Genomic DNA, 11,401 nt, shown 5'->3' with positions numbered 1-11,401 from the left:
ACCTTTTTAATTTTTTTTCGTGACATGATAAAAAGTAAAATTTAAAGTTTCATTTGAAAAAATAGTAAAAAGACTTTAAAATTATAAAATAGCAAAATGAATTTAAATAATAAAAAATACAAAATTGATAAATGGTCAAACTATCCCAAAGATTAATAAATTGAGTATAAATAGACTATGCTTCAAAAACTACAAATACAATCTATCTAAATTCTAGAAGAAAAAAAAATCTCAACCAAAAACTAAAAAACAAATAGCATGGTCAAAATCGTTCGAAAATCTAAAGCCTCATCGATATGGGTAGAAACAATTGGCGGCGGCCTCTTCAATGGACGATCACGATGGTGTGTAATGTGGTGCAATGGTCACCATTGGTGGCATGCGACTGCTTAGAGAACCAGTCGATAATGAGCAAAATAAGGTTTGACAGTCATGCAAAATGAAATGTAGCAGAGAGGGTATTGGAGCTGGAATCACGTGAAGAGCGGCTTGGAATTGGGAGAATTCATAAGAGGTATGTAGTTTAGAAACCCTCTTCTGAAGTTTCTATTTAAGCATGCTTTTATAACTCAAATTAAATGTAATTAGAGTGCTTATTGATTTTGTTTGCTTCTGTTCCATGCTAGTAGATCATATCACTTCAAGTCGTACACCAAGAGAATGGACAAATTGAGAATGTCATGTGGGTATCAACCTCCAAAGTTCCAACAGTTTGATGGAGGGCAATCTGAAACAACATGTTGCTTACTTCATTGAAACCAGTGAAAATGCAGGAACGAGAGGGGATCAGTTAGTCAAGCAGTTCGTTCGTTCGTACCTTGAAAGAAAATATTTTTTATTGGTATACTGATCTAGAGTCGAAAGTGATGGACAACTGGAAATAGTTGGAAAGAGAGTTCCTCAACCGCTTTTATAGCACTAGACGCATCGTCAACATGATGGAGCTGACAAGCCCCAGCAGCGAAAGGGAGAGTCTGTCATCAACTACATCAACCAATGGAGAGCTCTAAGTTTAGATTGCACAAATAGACTCGTTGAATTATCCGCAGTGGAGATGTGCACCCAAGGCATGCACTAGGAGCTTTTTTACATCCTACAAGGTATAAAACCTCGTATATTTTAGGAGTTGGAAACATGTGCTCATGACATGGAGCCGAAAATCACCAATAGGGGAACTAAACATTTCCTGGTCCTTGAAGAGAGAAAGGATAAGAAAGAAATCAAAGGCACTAAAAAGATTATGAATAGTGCCATAACATAATCTATGATCGTCAATACGACCTCGCTAAATTTTTCCTCCAAAGGAAGAGAAACAAGATTTATAAGAAAGTATGATGGTGGCAAGAAGCATTTTTTAACTCTTAAAGAAAGACAGGAAAAGGTCTATCCATTCCCCAACTCTGATGTTGCAGACATGTTGGAACAACTACTGGATAAACAACTTATTCAGCACTCGGAATGCACCAAAAAAAACAAGAAGAGTAGACGATCCTAATTACTACAAATATCACCGGATCGTTAGTCACCCAGTTAAAAAGTGCTTCGCGCTGAATGAGTTGATTATAAAGTTACTCGTGAAAAAAAGATTGAGTTGGATATTAATGAAGTAGCTTAGACAAATCATACCGCAGTGGCAATGACTTTAAATGTTTCACCGTCAACACCATTTTATGATAAAAGGGAAAGCTTGATCCAGTTTGCGACCTTCAAGCCAATAGTTATTCGGTTCCTACAGAAGATCATGATGAAAGATTCTCAAGAGAAGAAAGAACCAATGGAAGAGGATGGTGAAAGGTGGATAGTTGTGACTCGTCGAAAAAGAAGACAATCAAATTCTACCCAAAAAGAGTTGTACTCCTATCGAAGTTATAAAAGAGAGAACGGGACTCAGAAAAAGAAAGAGAAAAAGATGGCATGGAAGCCTAAACCTATTAAGGAAGAAGATGAGGACTTTCTTCAACTTCAACAGCCGATAACTTTGGTAGAATTTTTCTCAAAAAGCTCCCTCAATAATCATCTAGAGGAAGTATCAAAAGTTATTGAATGTCATGCTGCCAGCATCGCGGAAGTCAACAACAATCATATAACTGTTGAAGAGTCGATGATTCAAAAGAAATCGAGCAAAGAGTTTCTATCTTTGATCATATCAAGCCTTTAACTACTCGATCTTCAATCTTCCAAAGATTGAGTATGGTCACGAACGAAGAAGAAAACCAATGTCCAACATCTACTTCCACTTGAACCTCAGCCTTTAAAAGGCTAAGTATCTCCATATCAAAGAAAGATCGACCTTCAACATTCATTTTTATCGTCTCAAGATAACAAGTAATCAACATAAAGGAAGGATGAAAATCTTGAAGGCAAAATATTGTGTTGTCAAGTAATGTGCAAGTGTAACATTGGGAGCAACCAATCGATGCAAAAATATAGGATAGGAATTGAGCTTTATTGCCTTAATAAAAGATATGCTTGAGAACAAGCATATATCTAAATTTGGGGGTGTGATAACTTGTAGATATACAAGTTATTTATACTGCCTTATTTAGATATTGCAGCCAAAAGAGAGAAAGTATGCGTCGATTGTATGAAAATTAGCTAAGAAATACAATAATTATAAATTATCGCAAATACACCCACTAAGACAATCAATATGGTAGAAAGGGATATTTCAAGTCTGTTTTGTAGGAAACCAAATCACCGCTTGCGATCAAGGCTCAAAGAGAAACTGAATAACGCATCTCCGCCGCATTGCGCCCGTCAAATCAATACTAAAGAAACGATCAACGCAATGACGGCACAATGCGACAGTCGATCCAGAGCTGAAATTCAACCGCATGCAGTAATAAAAACAACACCGCAGGCGAGCACACGATCAAAGATGCAAATGAGCAGCGCAAACGCGGAGGATTGTGACACGTGTACAACTAACCGTTGTGCATATTCAACGAATTGATTACATGACAGAAGGAATATTTATTCCACTATTTTTGGACTTTCCATAACAATAAAGTGGGGACCACAAGTCAGAGAGTCAAAGCCTTCAGCCTATAAATTCCCTCAAATAATTCACTGAAAAGATATACTTGATACGAGGGTATAATTGATATGAGGCTATTGAGAGAGAGCTGATCTGAGTGCTGATCGGAGGAAATCCGGGAAGAGAAGAGACAAGGCCGAGAGGCGAGTCTCAGTGCAATTCTGCCAAATCCCCGTCGAAAAGCTATGTATTTAGATCCCTTATACTAGTTGAGCAAGCCTGAGAGGGAAGCTCATCCTTCCATTCACTCCATAGACGCCGACAAGCGATTCTCCATTCCAGATTTGTGCCAAGACGTTTGGGCTTATTTGTATTTGTTTCTAACTCTCATTCATCAATTGTATTTCATCTTCTTAATCTCTTCATTCAACCATATATCAGACACTAAATAGTATTATTGAATGACTTGATCATTTTCATTTCCATTTCTCTGTCTATTTTCGTTCCTCCATGATGTTTTCTTAATCCCTTGGTGATTAATATGAATTAAACAAGTAACTTAATCTGTACTAAAGAAATAAAGATGTTTAGCTAAAGCATGCTAGACGACATCTTCACTTCGACATCTTCACTTGTGAGAGCAGAAGTGAAGATGTCATTCTGATCCGTCGAGAGAAGGTTAGAAGAATGTGTTAACTAAAGCAAGAAGTACTTCCAGAGATGGAAGTAACCTTGCGTTCATCACATTCGTCCATGTTTCACCACAGAGATGTGGGAAACGTGGCCGATCACCGAGAGGCGTACGCCAAGGGAAAAGCGAAACCATACTTGTATCTTTAACGCAATTAAGAAACTTGCGTTGTTTACATTAATTATCCTTTCTCTTTCTGTTTCACACATAAGTCTTGCCACTGCATAACACGATCTTTGTATAATCTTCACAGTCAGTCTTAACTTCAGTATCTTGTATCATCTTAGCTTAGGTTTATTTCATCGCAATTTACTTTTACCGCAATTTACTTTATTATCACATTTTTATCGCTTATCTTTACTTTATCGCATTTTTAAATACTTATACAAACAACCTTTTTATAAATTGAAAAACCCCTGGTCGCATATATCACACATATAACGCAATTAACCTAGAACAATCTCTGTGTTCGACCTCGGATCACATCGAGAAACTTCCGATGAAATTATACTTTGTTTCAACGCAAGGAAATTTGTGACAACGCATAGTATGCTATAAGATTCGCACGAATAACGCATATCTAGAAGTAGTATCGCATAAATTAAGTGTGTCTGAATAAGCATAACACAACATCCACATTCCATTCCCATTCCAAGTCATTGAGTTTATTTAGAGCTTGTATGATCCATCATTCATCATAATCCATATACCTTTTTAGAATCACCGCATCTTAAGCGTTGTATGGCATCATTGTATAGCTTATGCTGTATCAATTGGTGTCCTAATTCTCCCAGAGTCTCGTTGTTTTTTAAAGATACACATTGTTCAATGAATAAAATAAGTGTTATTTAATTCTGGCATTTACTCATATCCAATAAACAAAGCTCCTTGGTTATCTTATGTGAACTTAAGCATGTATATGTGATATACAAGTGGATCATGCCTTAAGTGATAAACTAAATCGGTCTGTAGTATAAGAATTAAGGTGGGATACCTGATCCTGGTGACATTACGGATACGGCCCACTTTGTAGAGGTTTGCAAGTGTTGTAAACTACTATAGATGGTTGATCCTGACCATTCGTGTGGAGACGTGGAGCGAGGGTGTCCTATACAAAGAGTTTGTATAAGACCTAGACCATGAGATGACTAGACTCTATATTAACGCCATTGATACTAGAGACTTGTATCTCACCTAAACGACCATAGGTGACACGACCTCAATCCTGAGTGTTTTGTGAACTTCTGCCTTTAAGAGTGGTCCTTTGATTAGTATGGGTGAGAGTGGCCAGATTGTCAACTCAACATGCCTACCTTTTTGGGGACTTGTCTGATCTAGGAGTTGGGAACTCAATTCACAATATGGAATTCATTTCTTTCCCGATGCAGGGATAAGTAGAGAGATTGCTCCCTTAAGGGCTGATTTCGGGGCTTGAACATAGTGGCCACAACTTCTCTTTGAAAGTGAAGACTCAGTCATAGTAGGACTATGATTTATGTTCATTAGAGGGATCAGTGGTACTTAAGGAGATAGATGTAACTACAGGGGTATAATGGTTATTGGCCCAACTGTACTTACGAGCGATCTGTGAAGGGTTGTCGCACTACTGATTGGTTAAGATGGACACATAATATATCTGTAGTGAGAAGAGTTCAACTATCGGTCTTTAGTGGAGTATCTGACAGTTAACGGATGGTGGATCCCATGACTAAAGAGTTTAGTCAGTTATTCACGTACCGTTTGAGCTTCGGATCTACAGGTCCATGAGGTCCCTTTGGTAGTTTGGATTCATGTTGAAGGATCAAGTTCTTGCTATTGATTTGAAATGTTCAAATTGACAAGAGGTATTTTGATTATATATGATATAATCGGTATGATGTATGAGATATATCTAGTGAAGGATTAATGTAAATCAGATTTACATTAAGTACCATGGAATAAAAAAAGAACTATAGTTTATATGTTTCATGAGATGAAATATTAAATCTATAGGTTATAAATATAGTATGATAAGTTGGTTATCATTTATATTTATAATAATATTAATTATTAGATAATTAATATTTTTTCTTTTAAATAACCAAATGTAGTGGGCAGTTATTGATCATGGTAACCGTGAGTTTAAAAGGAAATCGATTTCCTTTTTTTGAAAAAGAGGTTTTTACAAAAGTTTGAAAAGTTTTTGAGTTTTCTCTCCGGCGAAAAGAAACTCATGGAAGTCGTCAAGTAAATACAGACTTACTAAACGACGGCTAGGCAAGCTAAATGATCGTGCAGGTGCTAGCTAAACGATTGTGTAGATTCTGTAGAGCTAAAGGATAGAGGTAAACGATCGCATAGCTTTTGTTAGACGATCACATAGCTTTATCTTAACGATTGGGCATCGACCTATACGATAGGTCTCCGACTTCTCCCACTTTCCTAGTCATGTACGTGATCGTTGTTTCCTCCGTTCGTCTGCCTCACACCAAGTCTGAGCAGAGGCCACACTCTTGATTCTCACACCAAAAATACCAAGGTCGCCTTGTTGGTGGTGTCAGACTCAACTCGACACCGTCGAGGTTTTCTGGAGGCCGTTCGTGGTGCTTTGGAGGAGTCTGTTGGTGGTGTTGCAGAGAAGTTCGTGTTGCGGAGGAGATTGAGCGCGAAGTGTTCGTGCTGTGTTTGTGCGGTGTTGCGATCATATAGATCGGGCGCTCGTGGTTGCTGTGATTGATCAGAATGCGCATCAGAGCATGGAAACGCTTCTACCGATGTTCGTATAGAGTTTGTCTCTTTGTACATTTATTGTTCATGCTGTAATTTCTCTGTATATTTGCATAACCACTTGTATTGAAGTCGACTATAAATGTATTGTTGATTTATGATTGTAATTTGGAATTGTCTTGCTTCCACTGCTCATGGAAATCTCGATTGTCGATTTCCTTTAATATGTTCATTAGAGGGATCAGTGGTACTTAAGGAGACAGATGTAACTACAGGGGCATAATGGTTATTGGCCCAGCTGTACTTACGAGCGATCTGTGAAGGGTTGTCGCACTACTGATTGGTTAAGATGGAGACATAATATATCTATAGTAAAGAGAGTTCAGCTGTCGGTTTTTAGTGGAGTGCCTGGCAGTTAATGGATGGTGGATCCTGTGGCTAAAAAGTTTAGTCAGTTATTCACGTACCGTTGGAGCTTCGGAGTTACAGGTCCATGAGGTCCCCTTGGTGGCATGGATTCAGTTGAGGATCAGTTCTTGGTGTTGATTTGAAATTTTCAAATTGACAAGAGATATTTAGATTATATAATCGGTATGATGTATGAGATACATCTAGTAGAGGATTGATGTAAATGAGATTTACATTAAGTACCATGGAATAGAAAAAGAACTATGGTTTATATGTTTCATGAGATGAAATATTAAAACTATAGGTTATAAATATAGTATGATAAGTTGGTTATCATTTATGTTTAGAATAATATTAATTATTAGATAATTAATACTTTTTTCTTTTAAATAACTAAATTAGTGGGTGGTTATTGGATCATGGTAACCGTGAGTTTAAAAGGAAAGTGGTTTCCTATTTTCAAAAAGAGGTTTTTACAAAAGATTGAAAAAGTTTTGAGTTTTCTCTCCGTGCAAAAGAAACTCACGAAGTCGTCAAGTAAATTCAGATTTACTAAACGATGGCTGGACAAGCTAAACGATCGTGCAGGTGCGAGCTAAACGATCGTGCAGTATTTACTAAACGATCGCATTTCTTTGCTAGACGATCACTAGCCCAAGGTAAACGATCGTGTAGTGTCTATAGGCGATAAACTGAGCTAAACGATAGACTAAACGATCGCATAACTTTTGTTATACAATCGCATAGCTTTATCTAAACGATTGGGCATCGTTCTATACGATAGGTCTCCGCCATCTCCTACTTGCACAGTCGTGTATGCGATCGTTGTTTCCTCTTTTGTCTGCCTCATACCAAGTCCGAACAGAGCCCACCCTCTGGATTCTCACACTGAGAATACGAAGGTCGCTTTATTGGTGGTGTCAGACTTAACTCGACACCGGTTTTCTGGAGGTCGTTCATGGTGCTGTGGAGCTCGTTCGTGTTGCGGAAGAGATCATGACCGAGGAGATCATTGAGGACGAGCGTGAAGTGTTTATGCTGTGTTTGTGTGGTGTTGCAATCGTATAGATCGGGCGTTCGTGGTTGCTATTGTTCGAGCGGTTGTGCGCATCGGAGCGTGGAGACGCTACTGCATTTGTTCGTACTGTTTTTCCCTCTGTACACTTATTATTCATATTGTAATTTCTCTATATGAATTGTATAACTCTTTGTTTGAAGTCGACTGTAAATGTTTTATTGATTTATGATTGTAATTTGGAATAGTATTATTCCGCTGCTTATGAAAATCTCGCTTCCGATTTTCTTCAAGTTTGAAGTGTTCAAATTAAAAAGAGGAAGTTTTATTATACATGATATAATTAAATTGTATCAATTATATGAGATATAATTGACTTAATGTATTAAATACATTGATTGGAGAAATTATTATTAAATGCTATAAGGGAGAAAAAGAACTATGGTTTATATATTGCATGAAATGTGATATTAAAACTATAGGTTATGAATATATTATTTGTTTGTAATTGAATCAATTATGGGATAATTGGTTACGGTTTTTTCTCCCAATATCCAACTTAGTGGGAAGTTCTGATCAGTTATGGTAATTGATTGATAAAATGAAAATTGTTTTCATTTTTACATAATGCGATCATTAAGCGATTGAGAATCAGATGCATAAAATAACTATCTATATGATAGCTTGAGAGCATACACGATTGTATAACGAATTTTCTATACCATAGTCACTTGTTTTTTAAATGATCGAGTACTAAGTCTATACGATAGACTATTGTCATCTCCCACTTACTTGATCAACTATACGATCTGTCAAATTCCTCCTAACATTTACCAAATCCATACAGAGCCCACAACTCCTGGATTCTCACATCGAGAATACCAAGATAGCCTTTTAGTGGTGTCTAGTTACTGTATGAGGGACGAGTGTTTGTTCTTGATCGAGGAGATTGCCAAGGCGTGACATTCGTGTTGGTGAACGATTGTGCTGTTACATCTAGGGAACGAGAAGAATAATTCTTCAAAGGTAAGTTCTCTTAATCCTTAGTATTTTTCTTTTGAAGCATTCTGTAATTTAGAGTGTTTGCATAACAATTACTGTTTAATTGTAAATGTGTATGTTCTGTCATAATGGGATTTGGAACGATCTCACTTCCGCTCATTGGTCTCTTTGATAAGAGTTTCTTCAATTGGTATCAAACCCATATAGCGAACTCATATAAGGAAGCATAACTCATCATCGACCTAACCATGTCTAACAAGGTTCTATTTCTCCTCTCCGATACACCATTATGCTAAGGTGTACCAAGTGTTGAGAGTTGAGAAACGATTCCATGTTCTATCAATGGTTCTGGAACTCAAAATCCAAAAACTCTTTACCCCAATCAAATCGAAGTGTATTAATCCATTTATCTAATGCATTTTCAATCTCAGCCTTGAACTCTTTGAACATTTCAAAGGATTTTGATTTATGTTGCATCAAATAAACATATTCATACCTTGAGTAATCATAGTAAAAGTGATGACATACTCATAACCTCCCCTGGCTCGCACATTCACTGAATCACAAAGGTCTGAATGTACTAACTCTAGAGGCATTTTGGCTCGATAACCTCTTCTAGTAAAAGGTCGTTTAGTCATTTTGCCTTCAAGGCATGACTCACACACAGGTAAAGAATTTTCCTCTAAATTGTTTAGAAGTCCATTCTTCACCAATCTCTCAATCCTATTGAGATTAATGTGCCCTAATCGAAGGTGCTGAAGTTGGGCATTTTCTTTAGGAGAAAGTTTAAGTTGTTTATTTTGAGTTACGACAGTTTTAAATATCTCTATGTTATGGAGGGAATTTGTTGCTAACGGTCTTAGCACATACAAATTATTTTCTAGTAATGCTGAACACGTCTCAACACCATCATTTAGAATAAACATTTTATTCATTGAAAAGTTGAGGGTATATTTACATTCAAGCAAACACTTTACAGAAATTAAGTTCCTCTTTAACTCAGGAAAAACATATACATCATGTAAAATGATAAACCTATTATGTAAAGTTAACTGGAGGCCTCCCACTACCACAGCTAAGACGACATGCCCGATGCCTACTCGCATCATCATCTCACCAGCCTCAAGTTGTCATCAGGATCTAATCCCTTGAAAAGAAAAACAAACATGATTAGTGGCCTCTCTGTGATCCAGCAGAATCATCATTATCCATTAAACAAATTTCTAGAACTAATAAATCACATTATCTTGTCTGCCCTTGGCGTTTGCCTTCTTCCTCTCCTCTTGTCAACATGAGTAGTTTCGCTTCCAGTGCCCTTTTTGGTTGCAATGAAAATATTTTTCTTTTTCAATCGGTACTGGTTGCCTACCCCGCTGTACGACAAGTTGTGGGTAAGCCGATGCCTTCCCCTTCCTCTTACTACCCTTCTTCTTCTTCCACTTATTAGTGTTGGAAGAAGAAGGTGCAGACTTAGTTCCTGAGGTCGAACCTTTGTGGAACTTTTTAGATGATGAAGCAAAATTTGCCTCACCAATTGTCTTCTCCTTGCTTTTAAGCAAGGATTGGAACGTCTACAACTCGTTGAGGAGAGTTGTAAGGGTGTAATCAACCCTATTCAGAACAACATTGCTTATGAAGTGCAGGAAGCTTTCTGACAACGTTTTAGAATAATGCTAACCTGGTTACCCTCATCGATGTGAGCCCTGTTCATCTCCGCCACATTCAAGTGGACCATCATGTTCAAAACATGTTCTAGAACAGATGTACCCTTCTTCATTTTGGAGTTGAAGATGCTTTTGAGAGCGTCATGCTTGAGTTGCCCGGACGGTTGTCTGAACATTTCCTCCTAGGACTCCATGATCTCATGTGCAATGACCATGTGCTCTTGCTTCTTGGCCAAGACATCATTTATGTTGGCCAAAATGCACGCTCGAGCCTTCTCGTTCGTTCGTGTCTATCGCTCATATACGTCTCAAATGTTTCGAGTAGGAGGAGGAGCTGGAATAGGAGAACATTCCTCCGTAAGGACGAATCGAAGATCATCGATGATGAATATAGTTAGTATTGTGTTTTCCCAACTAGCGTAGTTGTCGCCAGTTAGTTTGTCGCCGGCTAATAAAGCTAATGTCGTGGTTGTCATATTTAAAAGTTGCTGAAAAAACATGAACAAACTTAATAAGTCTATTTGCACTACCAGTTTTAACATCGATTTGAGGTTTTAGCAAAACAGTTTTACTGTACCCTAGGTTAAAGACATCTATTTTGCAATAAAGCCCGAGCGAGGCAGGACAAAAGTCACTGGTGGGATGATCAAGTGCCCCTTCACTGGGATGAGACATTCTCAACCATTAGACAGAAACAACTATTATAACTGACTCTAACAGTCACCATTTTTTTTGTCTAGAATTTGTTAATATTTAACAATTCCGCGCAAGTGTAACCCCTCATTTTAGGCCCTAGAGTTTCATCATAATGCGCCCACCGTAGGGAAAAAGTAGATTAAGATAAAAGACTAAAGCAACCTTATCCTTTTCAGGAGATCAAATAAAGAGTTGTGCAAAACTGCCATCCTTTAGGGGGACACTCCCAGGGTGCCTTGAGG

This window comes from Benincasa hispida, chromosome 4 (assembly GCF_027475165.1).
Source record: "Benincasa hispida cultivar pf3 chromosome 4, pf3_genome.v1.1, whole genome shotgun sequence".
Taxonomy (NCBI): Eukaryota; Viridiplantae; Streptophyta; class Magnoliopsida; order Cucurbitales; family Cucurbitaceae; genus Benincasa; species Benincasa hispida.
This window is presented reverse-complemented; position numbering follows the sequence as displayed.